A 22,510-nucleotide genomic window follows, 5' to 3' on the forward strand; every position below is an offset into this window, starting at 1 on the left:
AAAAGGTGAACATTTCCTCACCCAGAGCTGAGCTTCTGGAAACACCAGGAAAGCCACAGTTAAAGCCACTAACACAGCAAGGCTCATAGGCCAGATATGGGCATCTCTAATTTGGTTTTTATTTTCCTTTTCCAAGCAAAAAGTTGTCAAAGCATAAATTCAGTTAAGAAAACAAAAACAAATCTTGTGTCACTGCTCCAGGACTGGCTTTGTTACTTTATTGACATTGAAAAATATCAATTCATTGGCATTGAAAACCATCAATTCTTTCACATTTCAGAGCATGAATGGGGAGTTTGTAATTAAGTTTCATTTTTAATCATAGAAAGTTTTCAGAATTAAGGAATATACAATGTGTCCTGGAGCTACCTGCCTATTTTACTATTGAATTACCTCTAATTTAGCCATGGAAATGCAAGGAGAGAGCACTTGCATCTAACAACACAAAGTGTCTGTCTCAGTCTGTGGTTCAGCTGGCTCTGCTCCACAGAACAAGAAGTACTTTTCATTCAGGTGTGTTTATGATGAGTAAACTTGAGCAGATGTGAAGTCTCCTTTGTGTTTTAAAGTGTTTTATGGCCCACATTAGTCAGCTGGAAAAGGGCAGATCCTTTCCATTCCCCTGGACTTCTTTCCAGGTTCAGGCTCCCCCAGAGGAACACGGGACTATATGAAAATATATAGAAGGAAGAAATGAACTATTGCAAATGTACCAAGGTACAGCACAGGACTGAATAAATGGCTTTGATTTACAGGATGGTTTCTGTAAATATTGGATGTTATGAGACTACAGGTCCACTCCCTTACCCACAGGGGAGAATCAGAGCAATAATTGAAAGCACATTCTTTTCCTTGTAGGAAAATCCTGGTGATGCACAGGTGAGAAAAGAGCTGTTGGCTTTTCACACACACCAACACACCAATGTTCCCACATTGAAGCTCACCCCTCTAGTTGTCATTTTTGGAGGATATTAAAGCACATATCTCAAAGGGGTTCAGCTCTTTTCCCCTCCAGAATGAATTGCTGATATTACAAAAGCTGTTCTGGGATTTCTTAAAAAAAAATAAAAAAAATAAAAAGAGCTACAATTTTTTTTAAAGGAGTTTTGACGTCCAGGTGCTCTAAAGATGATTGGCAGCCCTGACATCTCATTTTTGCTGCTGAGCTTGAAGCCTTCCCTTCAATAGGGGAAATGCAAAGCTTCACCTCAAAGCTGGTGGAGGGTGGGTGCCCAGTGCTGCACCTCAGATCATGAGCTCCATGCAGCTCCAGAGATTTCCACAGAGTAAAGCACATTTCCATCATGCAGAGGTCAGCAGTAAAGTGTTTTACTACAGGGCTGGGAAAACTATGCTAAAAATACAATATTTCAATTATTTTTCTCATTGAAGCTGCTGGGACCTGTGATCAGTTCAGATCCCTTTGTACCTCAGTGCCTGAGAAATCACACATTTTATGGGATTAATATTTAATTATTGCTGGTTGAAATTCTGCTGTTCTGTGGCTGGAGAGGAACTTTCTACCCTCCAAACAATTTGCCTTTTAGACATTTCATTTTACAAACAGAAGCAGAGCTTACAAAGGCTCCCTTTGAAGTTAAAAGAAACAGCAATCTTAATTTTGCTTTTATATATGCAAACCACTGACAAAGTAGCCTTTAGAACAACCCCACTGGTAAGAGGCAAATCCTCCCTCCACATCATATTAGAGAGCTTTGTTTTCCCAGAGCCTTTTCTAGAAACATAAATCAGTGTTCCTCTCACCTCAGCTGGGACCAGGAGCACCTCAGGGAAAGCAGATATTCACAATAATCTGTTGAAAAGAACTTTGCCTCCATTCTAACCCCTTGGATTGCTCTATAAAGAAAAATGTAACAGGAGTAAAGCATAATGGGTTATAAATTAATTTACACAGATTAAATGGAAAGAGAAATCTCATGAATGGAATATTAATCTCTATCTTAGGCAATAATGGCAGATGCTCAAGCTATTAGGGAAAAATCTTCTTTAACTCAGGTAAATTGCAGAAACTCATTTATTTGTAAGCATCTCTGGATATCTACATGGGCAGCATGACTTTGTTGAAGTAACACATGGATGCTCTGGTATGTATGATATTTTAAATCCTACATCAATTATTATTGTTATCATCATCCTTACTATTATTTTTTAGCACCTAAAACATCACAAAACAGATTTACCTCCAAGGCTACAGTTTTCAGACTTATTCTAGTATTATAGCTTTTTATATTCCCAACATATTTTATCACTGATAATGCAATAATAATAGATAAACTTGTAGTGAAGAAGTCATCAGAATTCTTTAAATTGTATTCATGATGACAGATTGAGAGCATTTTATCCAGTAAATAAATAAAAGCAAGTCTGTTTCCACAGTCCAAACACGACAAGGAAAATTTCCAACCCAGCAATAGTGCAGATGATTATATAGAGAAAGATTAAAAAGATTGTTTTAATTTAAACTATTGCAATAGTTCCCACTTCTACAGAAACATTTTGACAATTTGACTCTCAAATTAGGGTTTTATTGTCTTCTGGAGTTTTTTGTCTGTTGCTCAATAAAAGGTTTGCTAATTAAAGGATCTTAAAAGCTTGGTAGAATCAAGGTAATTACTGGACAAAAAGCAAAAATTAGCATCTTGGGGTGCTCACATAGACATCAAGAACTTTTGAACCTGTGGAGAGTGAGAACAAAGAATTTAGAAATGAGGAGCTAAACCCATTACAGAGAGAACAAAATGCAGTTGTCCAAGGGTCTCATAATTCTCTTGGGGTTTTTAAGATGGTTTAAGGATTTTTAGCTGTTTTCTTATGCAGAAGAACAGCTCCAAGTGTCCTTCACCCTTCCAGGAGCTCCAAGGCTCAGATGGGAGTCTCAAATCCAGCAGAAAAGCAGAAAAGATCAAGGACTGAAGAAAAGCAGTTTTTCACCTAATTCAGGCATCTCCAGAAGACTTTACCAGTGAGCAGAGGTTTATTTTCCAAAAATCGCCTGCATTAACACTGCAGATATTCATGAGCTGCTGTAACTGCTGTTCTCCACATCCATGGTGCCTCTACCTTGTCCACAAATACACCAGGACATGAGATTAGAAAAAGAACTTTTTTTTCTTTTTTTTTTTTTTCCTGTCTACTGCCTTTGAATCCCAAACTCAGTCCTCCTAACTTTGGTAAACATGTCACAACATTCTTCTCCTTTGTTTTTTCCTCTTTATCTGAAGAAGGAGTAAATCTCTTCAAAGAAAATTTTAAAGAATAAATAAATCTCCCAGTCTTATAGCCCTTAATTTTCTACAGTTTGCATGAGGTTTTGAGATTTATGGTTGCTATTAAATGTAACAAAGGCGACCTGGCAAAAGGTCCGGCAATCTTCATGATGGAGCTGAAACACTGAGAACACTTTATTATTATTATTTGCCTTTTAATATTATAATTTTATTAACTTAGAGAACATGCTTTGAAATCATGCCAGGAATTCACATTAAATCCCTAAAATGAATAAAATGAGTGAGACAGAGATGTAGTTCTGTTGTAGCCTCAAGATGAAAGCACTGAAACCTTGGACCCTTTTGAGACTTCTTGCCTCCAGTCTGTGTGTGAGGGATTATGGGGGAAAAAAAAAAAAAAAAAAAAAAAGCTTTTCTAATTCCCACTGGTCTAGAAGTTGTTGGAAAGGGAGGATAACTTGTGATGTGGTTCAGCACAAATGCTGGTGAGATGACTGCAGGTCATTTTTAGGTCGTGGACCGGCTGAGGTAGTTTTATATCCATTAGAGGGATAACTCAGATGGAGATTATATGAGAACAGAGTGAAGTTTGTCCATGGAATTTATTAGGGACATTTGTAAAATAAAAGCAGTGCTGGGGAAGCTACCAGAGGCAGCTGCTTCAGAGGTTATTAAGAATGATATGTTCTGTTAGAAATATAAAACCCAGGTGTGATTGACTGAATTTCCACACCAGGTAAAATAAAAGTGCCACACTGTAGGTGTGAAGGATTCAGAAAGTGAAGGAGAATATCCTGCATCAAGACACACTTTCTAAACATTCTTTATTTGTCAGGAAGGTGGGGAACATCTGCTGGATTGAAGCCATTCTGCTCAAAGGGAGCTAAACTGTGCACGTCTCACAGATCTTCCTCTTGCTGTGGCTGCTCTAACAGAGCTTTGTGCTCATCCTGCTTTCTGATGGGTCACAGGATTGCTGTTCCTGTTACAGGATTGTTGTGCCTGTTACAGGATTGCTGTGCCTGTTACAGGATTGCTGTGCCTGTTACAGGATTGCTGTGTCTGGGTTACAGGATTGCTGTACCTGTTACAGGATTGTTGTGCCTGTTACAGGATTGCTGTACCTGTGTTACAGGATTGCTGTGCCTGTTACAGGATTGTTGTGCCTGTTACAGGATTGCTGTGCCTGTTACAGGATTGCTGTACCTGAGTTACAGGATTGCTGTACCTGTTACAGGATTGTTGTGCCTGTTACAGGATTGCTGTGCCTGTTACAGGATTGCTGTATCTGTGTTACAGGATTGCTGTGCCTGTTACAGGATTGCTGTTCCTGTTACAGGATTGCTGTTCCTGTTACAGGATTGTTGTGCCTGTTACAGGATTGCTGTGCCTGTTACAGGATTGTTGTGCCTGTTACAGGATTGCTGTGCCTGTTACAGGATTGCTGTGTCTGGGTTACAGGATTGCTGTACCTGTTACAGGATTGCTGTACCTGTGTTACAGGATTGCTGTGCCTGTTACAGGATTGCTGTACCTGTTACAGGATTGCTGTGCCTGTTACAGGATTGCTGTACCTGTTACAGGATTGCTGTGTCTGGGTTACAGGATTGCTGTACCTGTTACAGGATTGTTGTGCCTGTTACAGGATTGCTGTACCTGTGTTACAGGATTGCTGTACCTGGGTTACAGGATTGCTCTACCTGTTACAGGATTGCTGTGTCTGGGTTACAGGATTGCTGTGCCTGTTACAGGATTGCTGTTCCTGTTACAGGATTGCTGTTCCTGTTACAGGATTGTTGTGCCTGTTACAGGATTGCTGTGCCTGTTACAGGATTGTTGTGCCTGTTACAGGATTGCTGTGCCTGTTACAGGATTGCTGTGTCTGGGTTACAGGATTGCTGTACCTGTTACAGGATTGCTGTACCTGTGTTACAGGATTGCTGTGCCTGTTACAGGATTGCTGTACCTGTTACAGGATTGCTGTGCCTGTTACAGGATTGCTGTACCTGTTACAGGATTGCTGTGTCTGGGTTACAGGATTGCTGTACCTGTTACAGGATTGTTGTGCCTGTTACAGGATTGCTGTACCTGTGTTACAGGATTGCTGTACCTGGGTTACAGGATTGCTCTACCTGTTACAGGATTGCTGTGTCTGGGTTACAGGATTGCTGTACCTGTTACAGGATTGTTGTGCCTGTTACAGGATTGCTGTACCTGGGTTACAGGATTGCTGTACCTGGGTTACAGGATTGCTGTGCCTGTTACAGGATTGCTGTGTCTGAGTTACAGGATTGCTGTACCTGTTACAGGATTGTTGTGCCTGTTACAGGATTGCTGTGCCTGTTACAGGATTGCTGTGTCTGGGTTACAGGATTGCTGTACCTGTTACAGGATTGCTGTACCTGTGTTACAGGATTGCTGTACCTGGGTTACAGGATTGCTGTCATGGTTGGATGGCACTGACCCAGTTTCTGCTGAGTCCTGAGGCTGCACTGCCTCCTGTGCACTGGGTCAGGCTGGGAACTTGGTCAGATCACACTGCAGGTCACTGTAAATTCATTTCCATGGAATCTATTCTAAAAAATAGAATAGGGTTGGTTCCCCTCTGGGCGCTGATGAACACCAGAATAGTGTGACTCTACTGTCCTCCTGCTCAAGAGGAGCTCAAACTAGCAGTAAACTAAATGAGGTATTAAATTCCAAAATCAATGGAATTGCAAATGAAGCCAAACATATTTTTTAGCCTGGAATGTGTACACCAACATATAGATACTGGTATTTCCACAGTTCAGTACTCCAGCTCCACAAAACATGAAAGCATCCAGGTCTGCACTGCTCCTTTCAATTATTTCACTTCACATTCATTTGCAGTGTAACACAGACACTGTGACATCTGTCACCAAAGCAGAATAGCCAAATACATCATTTACTCCTGTTAGATATTTCTAACATGTACAGGGCTGTGTGAACAGGAGTGCTAATTTGTCATGTAAACTGCAGTGAATGTTAACATATGTGGAAAACCCCAAATCTTTAACTATGAATGGATCAAAGCAGAAAAGGAAAAAAAAAAAATTCTGCCTTCTCTTGAAATGGGGGTGACACAGAATTAGTGACTCTCAGGTGGCTCTGCTGGGACATCACTTGTTTCACAGGGCACACAAGGAATAGCCCAGCCATGAATAATGAGTGTGTGTGTTCTCCCAGCAGTGTCTGCTGGGAAACATTTACAGAAAGGGAAAATATATGTTAAATATTTACAGATTAGAAATTGATGAATTGATAAAACCACAAGTTATTTCCCTCCCAGAGTGGTGTAGGGATTTTCCCCTGTTTTGCACACACACCATGGGTTGGTATCTGAGCAGACAGTACCAGAGTGATTACTCTTACATATATTTTCCAAACACTCAGCAGTAATAAGTCCTAAACTTTTGGTCATACTTTCCAGGAAAATTAAGTCCTAAATATTTGATCATACTTTCTAAGAAAACCAGGGACAAATTAGGAGGTTGTCAGTAGCTACACTGGCTTCAGTGTTTTATTCCAGCAGTTTGAAACTCTTCCTTAGAACCCCACAAAAATGAAAAAGCACAGCTGACATTTTTATGGAAGCTACTTTTGAGGTTGGCCTACAATATTATTTCTAAAGTAACATTATGGAAAGACAAATTTTTAATAATTGTATATAAAAGTAAATTCTGTAAATCTACAAGTCAGGAGAAAATCTGTGAATATCCAGACCTGGCACTGTGTTAATGGTCAGTCTTGATGATCTTAATGACCCTATAATTTTTACACCAATTTTAACCCCTGTCAGTGTTCATTTGGAGTGTAAATAAAACCCACATCCTAAAGACCCTATTTGTACTCTATCCTCTTCCAGCAGACTTTTAATTTGTGTGCGATCATTAATTTTTAAGTGTTCACTAATGAAATACATCCTTGTCCAAAGTTAATAAATGGATTAATAGCTGGGATAATGAGAATTCTGGCAAGACAAGAAAATACCAGCAGGGCAAAAGAAGAAGGGAGAACCTGACAAGTTAATGATCCATTAAAGTAAATCCTGGGTCAGTTTGAATCCTGCATGGTTCATTACTGTATAATAAATTAAATTAATAGCCATGAAAACCATGGCTAAGGCAAGAGTGTTTTTGGTTAAAATCTGGATAGACATTTGAGCTGTTTTTTACAGGTTTTCAGTTGTCTCTCATTAAAAGGAAACTTTCTAGTATTGAAAGAATTTAAGTGCACAAATGAAAGCCAAGCAGCTGTTAAAGCAGTGGCTGGCTGGGTGTGTCACACAAGCAGCCACCTTTACATGCCCAAGAACCACCCAAAATAAAGAAGTTAAGAAAAGGGAATTAGAAGTCCTATTCTGTCATTGATTATATTTAAAACAATAGCAAAATATGGCTTGATACACAAAATATGATTATTTATTGGGAAAATGAGGTGCTGTTTGGGATAGAGAGAAAAGGCAGGTCCTGGCTAACATCCTCACTGATGAGGGGCACAGCTGAGGTGCACACTAAATCCTAAATTAAATTCATGTGTATTTAACCTGACAGGAGCAGTGATATAATTGCACTGAGATCTCTTATCCTTGCATCCATCTTCAAATTCTCTTCTTTTCTCCAAAGCTCCAAGTCCTGGAAATATTTTCTGGGTTCAGGACTCAGAACCACAGAATCACAGAATGAACCAGGTTGGAAATGACCTTTGGGGTCATCAAGACTCTGACAGGTCCTGAGCTGTCATCAGCAAACATCCACTATAGGTGTACTGCTGACACAAATAAATTTAATCAAAACTAATTAATCAACACAAAAATAATTTAATTTTTTACACCTCCAGATTGTTCTCATGGACATTTAGTTAACATGATTAAAGCCATACTTGGTTAAACTCTTTTCCATCCCACGACCACATTAAATTATTCATGCATTTCCAAATCAGGGTGCTTTCCCTCTGCAGCAGATTAAAGCCTTACCCAGACACAGTCTGCAAAAAGTCTCTGAAAAGAAATAACCAACGTGGCCATGAATATGTGGAGCATATAGAAGCTTAACACAGTGGATCTGTTACCCAGACATGGAGCAGGAGTGGAAGCCAGCAAAGGGTACAGAAATGAGAACCTATTTTTAAACATCCAACTTTTCATTGAAGAGATGCTGCTTGGCATGAATTGTGCATCTACCTAAAAAGGTTCAGCTTGGAAGAGGGACCAGATGTATTCCAGATCTATTATCACAAATTGGGCTCAGAATAGCAGGAATGGATGGGATGAGGTTTTAAGGACTTTGTTCCCAGGGAATCTGAGGTTGCTACAGCAAGAGATCCTGGGCTGGAGCTGATACCAAAACAAAAATACTGCAGGAGGGTAAGACTGCCAGTAAAGCTCAGTGAGAGAACAGAGAAAACAGCCTTGGTCAAAAAAAGGGGAAAAAAGTGGTGGTCAGGTCTTACAGGCACAAAATTGCCCAGGAGATGCTGGAGGCATGGTGAAGCTGGGACACAGAACTGGCCTGGGCATTCAGGTGGGTTCCCCTCCTGGCCCAGGGGCTGCCAGCAGGGGCTGAAAGGCTCATTCAGCTCAGCAAGGAGGGTTTGGCTCAGGGCCACTGGCTGGGTTTGCAGGAAAGCAAAACACAAGCTGCCCTGGAAGGAAGAGCTGAGAGAAACTGGAATTCAGATCCCAGCCCCAAAATGCATGGCCTGAATGCAGAAGGAGAGCCCTGCTCTCAGCTAATTTTTATGGCACCTAATTAGGGAGGATATGAATGAAATTCTTATTTTTACAGCTTTTGGGGAAAAAAAAAGTTATTACTTCTAGGGTCAATTATGAGTCACATCTAGTGGTTGACTGAGGATCAGAATGAAAATTCCCTTTCTACTCCACAGGTTTTATGTCACCCCTGCACAATGCACTGGATGGGAGGTGGCAGAGATCTGAGTAGAAAAAGTCCAATTCTGCCTCTGAGTGTTCCAAGAGACACATCCCAGCTGCTGCAGGACCCAAACCAAGATAAAATGGGATGGGATGGGATGGGATGGGATGGGATGGGATGGGATGGGATGGGATGGGATGGGATGGGATGGGATGGGATGGGATGGGATGGGATGGGATGGGATGGGATGGGATGGGATGGGATGGGATGGGATTGAGCTTTCTACACTAGAATGTTCTTGGGATTTCTCTCAGCCCTCGACCTTGACACCACCACCTCAAGGGATTCAAGTCAAATACAATTCCAAGGAAAACAAAGTGCATAATTTTTTGGTCTTCAAATAAAATCACTCGAATTGATAAAATACATTCTGATCCAAAAAAAATCACCCTAATTCAAGGTCAAATTTCAAATTATGTGAAAGACCTGTATTTAATAATTAGCATATATAATCAGCATGCTTAAGGGTAGTGTGAATGATAATAACTTTTACATTTTGATGAATGAACAGAATATTAACAGTGACACATAACACTCAAAATTTTGCCTGTTACCTCATGCTGTTTCTCCTCATAAAGAAATCACAAAAGCTATTTTTAGCCCAATTATGAAAATAAAACATTGTTTCTATTGGGATATATGTATGTAATAAATAACACTGTCTATTAAAAATAAATAATTAAATAAATCAATAATTAGAAAGGTACATTTTAAGATAAGTACTTAAATACCATGATGGGTTTAATGTCACTTTCATTACTTTCCATTAACTTCTCCTCAAATGGAAACTGTATAATCATTCTTATATATATATATATATATATATATGTGTGTGTGTGTATATATATGTAAAATTATTATATATATTACATATTTTATATATAATATATATATTAAATTATATATATAATATTATTTTAATATGTATATATATATAATATATTTTACACTGTCCTGCTCTTAAGAATATTCAAGCCCCTTCCCAAACCAGAGTATTTCTAGAAAAGATGCTACAGCAATAGGAACAATGACAGAATTCATCTTAACTTTCCTACATGTGCAAGAATTCACATGGGGGTTTCATACACACGAAGGAAGTTGATAAAGGAGAATTTATGAAAAAATTACAGTTTTTTTAACGAAGTGTGTGCTGGAAGTGCACAATAGTTGCATTGATATGAGCCTGTGTGTGCACACAGTGTTTGCACTGCTGAAGTGTTGGGAATGTCTCCAGAGTGTAAAACCATTATGCAGTCAAGCTGGGCTGCCAAAACTCTGTTTCACAATGACTTACCAAATTGTGGGGGCCTAAGAGACAAATTCAAAATCAAATTCAGATTTTCCCTGAACTGAAGCAAAGCTTTGAACAAAGTGGGGTTACAGGTATTGGCAGGCACCATCAAGAAATGCAAAGCTTAAACTAATGAGGAGATTGTACTGTGATAAAATGCTTGATCATATCTCCTGAATCTTATCCAGAGCCTTTTTCCAGGACAAAATCTGCAACATCTCAGGTTTTTGGTGCAATTGTGCAGTGTAGTCTATTCCCACAATGTTACAAAAATTTGGTTGAGTCTTTGGTCCTTTGTCAAAAGAAAATCTCATCCCAATCTTTCTGCAGCAGGATGTGCTTGAGCACAGGGAAATGAGCAGGGCTGCAGTAATTATCCATTATTTCTGGAATTGGAAGATCTGAACCCACCAGGGCTCTCACTGGCAGCTGGGCAGCCTCTCCCATCTCACAGCACCCAAATCCTGCAGGAAGGTGTGGAAGGACACAGAAAGGAAACAAACTCCCCATAAAACACTTAGCTCTTGTACCCTGGGAGTAGCAACTCCCCCTGGCCCCCAAGATCCACTCTTTATATCCCCTGAGCTTCATGAAATATGAAGGCTCATTGTATAAAAGTGTTAAACACCATTTCTTTCCAACTACAGTTACATGAAGATGAAAAGGACAGCCAGCTCTTAGATAATTACCCATGTTATGAGCCTTCTGCCCCTTTTTAAACAGGAATTTAGCCATTATCAAAGGTCAATTTTCAGGCTTTCCACTGAGAAGTTTGTAAAATGCCTATAAAGCCAAATTCTAGCTTGTGCTAAGTCTGCGTTAGGCAAATTTTATAAGAAACATTTTGAACAGTCCTGCACTGCTGGGTCCCAGATGATTTTCTTCTGGGACTAATGAAAAAAAAAAAAATATTGCCTCTTAAAAATCCTTTTAGGACAGGTCATTCTTGCTGGTATTTAGCCCTTTTATTGAGAGAATATGAATATAAATAATTTATTATATGTGGGGTGATGACTTTTTTCATCGTCTCACTGTTCTTTTATTAGAAAAACCCCACAGTAACCTATAGGGAGGTGTGTAAGTTCATTGCTGTAAGACATGGTGAAGAATATCTCCAAACAAAAGATTATTACACTACCAGAAACACCATCAGAGTGGAACTGTGAGGCCAAAAGGCAGAATGAGCATTCATTTTAATGATCTTTGGGTGTCTAAGCTCCCAAGCTGGCTTTAGAAACCTGAGGCCAGAAAGCTGCAGAGAGATCAGACAAGTAAAAAGCTTGTAACAAGGAGAGGTTGGGCAGCCTGCTCTGATCTGAGATTCTCTGAATTCTGTTGTTCAAATTCAGTTCTAATGTTTTGTCTTGGTTCATTTATGGTTTTTTTTATTTGTATTGAGTTACCCTTACAGTCACAAATTGCACATTTGCAGCTCTCTGGTACATACAAGTCCTGTGTATGTTGTTGTGTTGCTGTGGGTGTTGCTATGATGCGACAACAATTTTTAAATTTTTTTTTTTTTGAGACATCTACTCGGTGAAATTCAACACAAATTAAAATTATCCTGAAATATGGCACTGCAGGCAGTATCTAGAGGGATAAATAATAGCTGTTTCCTAGGAAATGGATAACCCTGTCTCCACAGTGTAAACATCCCAAACTGGGGATTAATGAGAGGGTATGGATCCAGAGCAGTACATGTGACAGCAATCAGGAGAACAGGGCTCACAGGAGCACTGAAAATGAAATAAGAAAAGGGCAGTGGGCAGCAGAAAGTGCTGGAAGAACACCCAGCTGCAGGGCCAAAGCCTTGGCAGCACAGCTGGGCTGTGAGGGGAGGAGAAACAGGAAAACCCATGGAATAGCCTGTGGATACACTGTGTGCTGAGGAAGCATTTTAAACATACTTTCCATGCAAGGAATACTTATTGAAAATGTTCTGCATGTTTGCAGGGATGGAGTGAACAGGTCTGGGACATTCCCAGCAGCTCTAGCCATGGACACAGAGGGTTTGGACACCTGGCTCTGCTCTGCTCACTGTGCCCTTCCTGAGATCCCCATCTCACAACCCAGGCTGTCATTGTCACCCATCCTCTCTCCTTCAAACACTCCAAATTCTGGCTGTGTGGTTGAGAAATAGCATTATTTCACATTTTTAAATAGCATTTCACGTGCTCCAGGTATTGAGAAGACATTGATTGGGCTTGAAAGGGCAGCAGTGAAGTGGGTGGGTAATTAAAATTCTTTGCAAACTGCTGGAAAACTGAGGAGAATTGTCCCCAGAGAGCATCCAAACCAGAATGAGGACTCAGGGCTGCAGGTAACATCCTTTATTCATCCAGGAAAAGCAGCTCCTGGATTGGGCAGGAGGTAGGGAAAGAGAGAGCCTGAGGAAAGCAGAAGGGCTGAAATAATTTTTCTAGATTCAGCAATTTAAGGATAATTCTTCAAAGTTCTGATTTCTTTTTTCCTCTCATTATGACTCACCACAGTAAATTACATGGTGAATTCTGCTACTATGCAGTTATGGGACTGTTTAGTGTGTCTGTTTAAAGAAAATAAATCATAAATGTGTTTTGAACCTGGAAAACCCTGTAAGCTATCGAGTTCACAAAGCCACCCCTTTATGTGAGTGGGGTCTGCCCACAACTTGATGCATGTATTGCCAGATTGAAAAGGAAAAAAAACCTTTAGTGTGGCAAAAGCTATGAAGGTTCATATGATTTGAATTAAATTCAGATCATAACAATTCTTGGCTCGGTGCTGTTTGGAAAGAGAGTTTGAAATTCTCGTCAGAGAGTTTAAATTAGAGCTATGACTGAGTCCTTTCAGAGGAAGAAAAAGAGTTTAAATCCTATTCTAAAGTCCATTTCCTTTTAAAATTATATTTAGAGATAATAGGAGAGGTGAGAGCCAGCAAGATATACATCTGCACAGAAATGCTCATCTCTGTGCATCACACTCCATAAATACATAAAACATAAATAGAGATCTATTTCTCAGTGTGCCTGTGGACAAGGCAGTTCATGTTCACAGAATATTCTGAGCTGGAAGGGACCCACAGGATCCTCTCTGGAGTGAATGATCCATAAACTGCCTTATTTCCACAGCATTTGATGAAGCAAGCTCCTGAGCACAGGTAAAGGTGCTGTACTGCTGAAATTGGGCATTTGCTCTTGCCCAGGTAACAAAAAGCTTTAGCAATCCACAGAAAACACTAAAATCTTCTTTGAAACAGCATCACTGCTCAGTCAGTTCACGTGAACACATTTCATTGCAGTGGTAGCAACACAAATATTTTTCCATAATTAAGGCCTGGCAGGCGAGGAAAGCACAGTGGGAAGGACGAGCCAAACCAATGTGATGCTATAAACACACTCCCACCATTCCAGCATAACTCAGAACAGCCCCCAAAGCTTTAATTTATGTTGGCAATGACAACTTCAGTAAGAGCAGAGATCACAGACGTGCCATGAGCTTGATCAGCCCCTCACTCCACTGATATTTCTCTTTTCTTCAAGTTCAAAGTTGGTCTATCCAGGGATTTGCAGGTAAGGGAAACCTTCATCCCTCCTGTTTGACAGCCTGAAAGCTGTTTTGTGGTAGAGGCAGGCAATTAAAATGCACCCCTGGCACCAAAGTGCTCTCAGATCACAATGCCCATTGTAGTTACAAAGGGTTTAGCAACAGTGAGGAAAACAAATAACTCACAATGGAGGACATTGTTTGTCCACAATCACATGGTTTTCCTGGTTTACATACATGGAAATGCATAGTTTCCCTTGCTGCACTGCACCAGGCATTGCCAAAAATAATTTACAAGGAAGTAAATTCAAACAAGCCATGAATAAGAGAATAATTCCTTTCAAAACAAAGGCAATTGTGTTACAATTTATAAATGAGGAGGGGCAGGGGGGAATATTTCTTATGCTAGTGTTAAACAAACAATTCCACTGCTGGTGCTTTAAAATTCTCTGCTAAAAACATAAAATCATTCCCTCAAATTTGTGCAGATTTTTCCTCCATAACCCTTCCCCAAGCCCCAAATGGTGCAAATGTGTTTCAGCAGCTGTCCTTGCCTCCTCTGCAGTGCAAGAGTAATGGATGAGGATGTGTATGAGTGCCCTACCATCAACCCATTAAACACTGCCTTCCAGGTTACTGAAATGTGCTTCAAAACCATCTTCTGCCCTGAATTCTTGGGTGCAGCACCACTCAGCAGCGTGTTTCCCTTCCAGCAGATGTTTTCTGATGTGTTCCCAAACATTTTGTGACATTACTGATCAGATTACCTGCTAGAGAGAAACCAGCTCCACATCTGCCTTGTCAGGAGGCAGAATCTGTTCTCTTTACCCAATGAGTTTGCTTCTCCTGTTCTTTCCTTTCTTTCATTTTATTGGTGATCCATCTTGCGGTGCTCAGCCAAAGCTTGGGGGAAGGAAAGGAGAAATGAGGGACATGTGCCAACGTGATGGAGGCAATAAGGGACAGGTGCAAAATGTGTCTGAGTGATGCTGAAGCCAAACCCAGTGTGGAAATGGGACTAATTCTTCCTCCAGATGCACTCAGGCTTTACCCAGAATGACCAGAAACCAGCACAAGGCAAGTGCCAACAGGGCATAGTCCCAAAATACCTGAAGGTGCTTATTTCTCCTAAAAATACAACCTTTGTGCCAGGTACTGGACAGTGTGGTCTGATTTAATTACTAGTTCCTTTACAAGGCAGATTTGTGCTTCATCTATTGCTCTGCAGAGCCTGTGACAAAGGTGTGTGAGCAGCCCTGCAGCCACTCTGACAAACTCACTCACACCCTAATATTGCCTTTATTCTTCTGATTTTCTTCTGACTCCAATTAAATGCCCTCTTTGTGTAAATAAGCTTATATTTATCAGCCTTATTAGAGTAAGGATATGAACTTTATTCCCATTAAGGTTTAAACATGTGGTGCTTGACAGGAATAGATTCAAGCACCTGCTTCAGTCTGTCCTGATGAACTGCAGCTTCCAAAGGTGAAAGGACACAAGGGACAAAAAGCAATTTTTTTTGCCTCAGTGGTCAATCTTTTGTTATTGTCCAGAAAATGTTTTTCTCGGGAAATATCTCAGACAAACATTAACAGACCCTGAGTCTATTCTATTGTTCCAGAAGAACTGAAAATATAACACATTATAGGTGATGGCAGTCAAGATGAAGAGAATGTACCTTATGGAGTGCTTATAAAAAAATCAAAACCAAAACCAAACAAAAACAAAATTTAAAAACCCACTAAAACTAATTTTTTTTTTAAAAAGTAATACACTAGCCTGAAATTTATCCTAATCTTTGACTGAGTTCTACATTTTCCATTCTCTTTGCTAAGAAAGCTGTGCAAGGTGTCTGGAGTCTGCAGTAAGAAGATCTTACAGTTTTTCCAATGAAAAAAAAAAATTGCTGGTTTTGTAACCCAGGACAGCATGAAAATTTCTGGTTTTGTAACCCAGGACAGCATGACAAGAGATCTGACAAAGAAAATATTAAAAAGGGATATAAAGTGTATTTGTTCATAACAGAGTCACAGAATATTCTGAGTTGAACAGATGATGCTTCCAGTCAAAAGAATTTTTCCTGCTTGTGTTATCCTACCATGACCTTTGATTCCAACAATAATATCCATAATTTTGCACTGAGAATTTAATTCTACAGAGTTAAAATGGCAAATATATCACCTATTATTATATTCTTTCTTTTGTGTATTTTTACATTTCCTATGAATGAACAGAACATTTCTCTGTGTATGAAATACAAAGCTGTGTTTAAAGATTTTTCCAGCTATTTGTGAAATTCATCACTGAAAATATTACAATAGGCTGATACTGATAAACAGTGTTACTTGTTTAGTTTTGTCTCCAATGAGGATTTGCCATTTTGGAACATCCTATTTTTGGTCAAACAGCTATTGAAAACTTACATAACTCTTCCAATAAGCTCTTGTTTGTCCAACAAATGTGAGTTGTTACAGAGCATTTCTGTACCTTTATATTACAACCTAGGAGTGAATGACAAAAAAAATAGTTCATTTAGACATCTGAAAAGATATAAAACATACTGAGAAACAGTCTATGTTTTCTATGTCTTCTATCACAACATCTTTCAAGAAAATATGATAAAATTCAATTAAAAAGAATTTAATTTCTACAAACCCCAATTTACCATTTTGATAAGTGTGTTATTATTACTACAAATTACATCAGAAGAGATTTGGTAGTTATTTCCTATTCAAAATCTGTATATTTTGCCTGGAATGTGATTTTCCCCCTTCCTATTTATAATTAAACATTCAGAAGGTTCCCTTGTTTCAATAACAGGAGCAATTTCCAGTACCCTGATGGTGCATTTCTGTGCATAATGAGGGGGAAAAGGAAAATTAGGGCAGAGTTTAAAGGTTTTATTGTCTTTGATATGCACATGCTGCTCCTATTGAGGAGGCTACCAGGGGGCTTTGCAGGAATATCTGCCCCAGAACAGACCCTGCAGCTGTGAACCTGTACACTGGTCTCATTTATCATTCAGAGAAAGGAAAATGAGACCTAATTGAACATCTCATGGCAAAAATACTACTGAAGTTTTTACAGTGTATATGTAAGCAATCATTAGCTATTCCCACCTACCACTGCTCTCACTGAGAACATTTTAATTTCTTCAGGAGCTCTTTCCAGCTCAGGGGGGAGCACTAGAGGATGAGTCTGGTTTGGTTTGGAGACACCAGCACTGCTCTGTGGCTCCAAACACAGAACTGCCTGTCCAAGAGATTGCTGCAGCCCCCAAGCCCATTTCAGGGAATTTTGGTGACAGAAAAAAATGGAAATCAGAGATTCCCTGTATAAGTTCAAAAGCAATACATGTTTTTTTTTTTTTAATCTGAGCCCTGCTCCTTGTGACACAGAGGGATGAAGGGCATGGGATGTACCAAAACTATTATTGTGGTGAAGCATGAAATGCAGCAAATGTTTTCTCTGCTCTCTGTTCTCTCTATTAAGATGAGCTTTTTTAAGAGCTTTAGTGAGGTAGGTACTACCAGCACAGACTTAGACATAAAAACAACTCCACTAACTAGAGAAGAAATGTCCCAGATGAGTGATTTGACTGTCTTAAGATGTACTTTAATAAACCAAGCTCTATAAAGCAGATGGCTCTGGGGTTGCAGAGTTGGGCAGTAGGATGATCCCAGCTGAAATCATCTGCCAGGTGGGGAAGGACCAACTCAGCAGGAAGAGCCACCAGACTCATTTTCTTTTTCACTCCCATCAGATGGATGTGAAGGGGTGAGAGGGGTCAGAGGAAAGCCAGCCCATGCATCCCAGCCACACCTCCAGTGTCTGCAAGACACCCTAAAAACTGGTGTCTGTGTTTCACCAGTGATTCTGTCTCCAGTGATTCTGTCCCCAGTGATGAATCCTTTCCTGTTTGTTGGCAAAATGGGCAGGGAAGTCTCCAAACAATGTGAAAACACAGGCTTGGGCTCTGCCTCTAGTACAGAATTTTAAGAGTGCATTCTTTGCTACCAAAGGATTTGTGTTATGAACCTCTCCACCCACACCCAGAGTGAATGCAGAACCTGCATGAGAACTCATATCTTGTCTTTGCAGTCAGACACTGCTTTCTCCTGCATAAACCACAAGCAAGTGTTACCTGGAGAGCCCTAATGAAGCACAATTATTTGATTGAGGGGCAGGGCAGCAGCCCCAGCACAGGTCTAACAGTTCCAGTGCTTGTTTGGGCTTTTCCCACTTGCTTTGATCCTCTCCTCTTGCATTTCTCCCAGCAGCAAAAAGGTGCCATGCTGCCTCCTGAGAGGCTGAGTGTGAGAAATCCCTGCTCTGTGCAGAGTCCCTGGTGTTGACAGCTCCTCCCTTTGCATAATTTCTGCTGGAAGCAGCCTCTGCCTGGGGCTTGTGCATGGCTGTAGAATTGGGCAGTCAGAGAGAAAACTGCTTTTCTTGACTGTGAGTGGTGATACCACACTTCAGCCTCTAAGTGAAATCACAAGAAAGTGTTTTTTGTTGATGTATCTGCTTCAGAATGCCAATCTCATTATAAAACCCATCACTTCAAGTGACCTAAAAATACAGACATAAAAGCTTGTTTGAAAACTAGAGACTTCATAGTATTTTTTAATAAATAAACACATATTTAGAGATGACATACTGAAAATTAAGGAGTAGCATGCTTCTTGCAGCACTAAGAATAGGCAGGTTTGGGAAAATTTTGTTCTGCATTGCATTTAGCTTAACTCTAAATAATGACCAAGGTAAGGTTATGGATATCTGCCTTGTTTTCTCTAACCCAGATAGATATATCTCATTTCAAGCTCTGAAGAATGTTAAAAACACATTAAGTAGAAAATTACTAAAATGGCTAATTAAGTTTTATCAAAAAACACATCTGCAAGCATACATGCACTGGCAGCTCTTCCATCAGGAGCTGGTCTTACTACAAAAAGTAGAAACCAGTCCTAGTGGGGAAAATCAGGCAGTTACTGCAAGAAGGAAATATTTATACATTATTAAAGGACTGATTTTTCAAGAGGCTGACATTCATTTAATGAAGATGGAAATCATGCCCATATTCACCCATCTGTTTGATGAAGGCTCTGCTGAATATTTCAGGATGGAGAAATTGGCTTCTTTCAACACCATTAGTGAGACTTAGTCAAAAGCAGGTGCTACAGAAGATTATTTTAGTGGATTACTATCCCCCATTTTCCACTTAGATTAAAATAATTCAGCATGAAAGAAATGCATCTTGCAGTTCACCCTGGGAACTGGCTGTGGCACAGGAAGGGTTCATTTCTCCATTGGGATGGAAGTTGAAATGCAGGTTCCTCCCTTCCCCTGCACTTCTGAGTGAGCATTGACAAATCAGTTCTGTCTGTACCAACAAACCCCTGGGGTCAGTGGATCCTGCAGACAGACTTTGGTCTGGGAAGGGCTGTGCCACAGGGTTATGAAAGATTATGAGTTCCCTATTCTGATCATTATTATTGCTGTCATTATCATGGGATTCCATCCCACCCTCCCAACCCATGAGGATCAGCTCGTGCTCTTTCCTGCATCCCTCCAAACCACCCAGCCAGGATTTGCACAGCCTCTCAAGGCATGTTTGAAAAGGGAATTATCTGCATTTAGCTAGCTGGAAAATACCAGGCACTGGAATGCCTCCAAGAATCCTTTTTTACGAAGTAAAATATTTGGAAAGTACATTTGCAATCAATTTAAAGGAAAGGCACATTTTATATTAAAACCCTCATACTCTGGTTAAAACACCACTTTGACTATTATTTTCTAAAATGGAGTGTTACAAGATCCAAGCACAATATACTGTGGCTCACAGAGCAGAGTTAATAAACAGGGTAAAGTTTCACCAAAGCAAGTTGAGATTCTGCTTTTCTTTGATTATTTCCCTTTTTATCCTGACCCGTGCTGCTATGAAGTAAAAAGGGTATGAATCACAGTTAGTTTTGAAGATGAAAGTTGGGGTCATAGATATGAAAAACAGAATCTGACACTGGTTTGTCCCAAAGCAGGTCTAGAATCCTAAAGAAAAAGGGAGATGGTTTCCAAAACTGCTTATCACAGTATTGGAGAGCCACTGGGCTTGGAGCCTTTCAGAAATTTCTGACATTTTAGAGGGTTAATGCCCATCAAAACCTCACCAATCATTTCTAAAGACACATCCCACAGAAAAAAATACCAGAAAACTCCTCCCCTAAATCACATAATTATACTTTAGTGTGCCACTCTTTAGACTTCTTGGCCTAGATCAGTTCAGAGGCAGGTTCCAGTGAATATGCACTGACTAATGGCAATGCCTGACTCGTGGATCTCTCACAATGGTGTTTCTTGTGCAGTTTCAAACAAAGCCATAACTTTCCCCTCATGACATAAGGCAGAAACTGTTACTGCTACAGTTATAAATCCACAAAAGTCTTTAAATATTTTTAAAAGCGGGTAAAATAAATCTGATTGTTTATTTTAACCTTTCTTGTTTTACATGTGCTGCGTTGGTTCTATCAGAAATCTAAGAGAGGAAAATAAACCATGCCTGGCTATGGCTGTGCTAAGCCTGGTGTTTAATGGCTTTCTAAATTAAAATGTGCTCCATTAAAGGTGCTAAGTGAAGGGAAGATGTAGCATTGTTATTGCAGTGGGCATTCTGATTCTTTGAAATGGCAAAGAGTGGATGTAAAAAATAAGAGCTGCTTGCATTACATGTCCCTGAGATCTTGCACTTGAGAGGATGAGCTCACCCAGCACGGGTACATGCTGATCTGCAGAGCTGTGTTTGCAAAGAGCTGGAGAAAAAATAACAGATCCAGCTAAAATGCAGCAGTAATTCAAGCCAAGGCACTTGGGAGTCCAAAGAGAACATAGAGGGACAGGCACCCAAACTCTGGCAAAATCTGTTTGAGATTTTGGCATATTTTACACATCTTGGGCTCAAGCCTCCCAGATTTAGTGGTGACTGAGGCACGTCTAGGTGAGCATCCAGGGGAACTTCCTTGCTGGGTTGTTCCAAACCTGTGTGAGACAGACACTGCTGTTAGAGCCCAGCATTCCTCAAGACAAGAGCATTTACAAAAAACTCCCTCTTGTTTGCTACCACCTACACCAAAGCTTTGCATTTTTAACAAGAGCCTTCCAAAGTGAAACAATAAAAGGTATGGAAAGCACAATTTGTCTTGGCAGCACCTGGTACCATCTTGCTGTGCCACAAAGTCTGCAGGGGCCTGGACCAGCATGTTTGATCACTCAAATTAATCCCTGCTTTGGTCTTTTATTGGTTCTACCAGAGAATTCACACTGAAATCCACAGAGAAAGGTGACACCATGGTGACATATGGGAGGAAACACAAACACTTTGGGTCTGCTTCTCCCTCTCTCAATGCCTCCAGTAATTTTGTTCCTTGGAAAGCTGTGCCTGTTCTTGGCAAAGTCAGTGAGAGTAAGGACAGTCCTTTCCTGAAACTAGTGCAATCATTCTTGGGAAGCCTTAGAAAAAGTAGTAGCTGCTTGTCCTACCTTTTCCAGTACATCTTGCTCAATTCATTCTGAAAATACCCAGCATGAGTCCTTTTATCAGGAGAATCACTGCTGAGGGGTGTGGTTCTGTTCAGAGATGAGGAATAAGAGTAACCTGGGGAGAGATGTGGAGGAAAAGTGACAATACCTGTCCCACAGAGCTAAAGAATCAAACCTGACCATGGATTTGCTGCAGGGGGAAATGGGGGTTTGGGGGATAAGAAAGTTTGGCAGAAAGGTTTCACATGTGGAAGACACACAGAGAGGACAGAAATCCATTATTTTGAGGTATGTGGAGCTGTGAGCACGGGGACATCTCCAAAAAGCAAGATTGCATTTTGTCCAGAGACTGAACCTCTTCTTTCCCTGTCACAATTCTCTGAAGGAGAGCTTTCCCTTGGGAGACTGGGGGGAAGAAAAATTCATTTAGCTGCTGGTGGTTTCAGATAGACCACCAGCTTAGACTCTGCAATCAAAAGACCCCAAAAGTTTAATTTGTAAAAGGTACATTTTAAATCTTAAAAGTAGGACAGGGAGCTAAATCCACCTGAGGCAAAGACCCAGATGGAAATTCCTCTAGAATTCTCACAGCCAGTGGTGGTGCTGGTTAGCACTTATTCCAACGGGCACTGAAACCCCTCCCAGAGCCCCAAATACCACAGAAACCCCAAATACCAGCAGCTCACAGCTCCACAAGCCCCAGGCAAGCAGAAGTCAGCCTTTGGTGTGTGTAGTGTGATCCAGACCCCACCTTGTCTAGGACAAGGAACAAGCAGAGGCAGAGCCCCAAAGAACCAAGATTAACTCCAAGCCTGGAGAGGTGAGAGTGCCTGGCAGGAACCCAGCAAATCCCCTGCTCCCAACACATCCACCATGCTCCCTGCCTCAGGTTCCCATAATGAGAATAAATGCAGCAATGCATATTCAAACAGCCTGCAGATGAGATGGAGATAAAATTT

At 40.4% G+C, this 22,510-nt stretch overlaps 1 long non-coding RNA gene across 2 annotated transcripts; it reads right to left on the reverse strand.

The window, feature by feature from the left end:
• Positions 1-273: 273 nt before the first annotated feature.
• Positions 274-21,668, reverse strand: LOC306805172. Of its 2 annotated transcripts, none has more exons than XR_013775133.1 (4): positions 21,552-21,668; positions 14,786-14,921; positions 1,765-1,857; positions 274-666 (listed from the first exon to the last, which is right to left on the reverse strand). It is a non-coding gene; the product is annotated as an uncharacterized lncRNA (long non-coding RNA). The 2 variants fall into 2 exon arrangements; XR_013775134.1 differs by having other exon boundaries at positions 274-1,009.
• Between the last annotated feature and the right edge of the window lie 842 nt (positions 21,669-22,510).

Source organism: Erithacus rubecula, assembly GCF_903797595.1.
Source record: "Erithacus rubecula genome assembly, chromosome: 9".
Classification (NCBI taxonomy): domain Eukaryota; kingdom Metazoa; phylum Chordata; class Aves; order Passeriformes; family Muscicapidae; genus Erithacus; species Erithacus rubecula.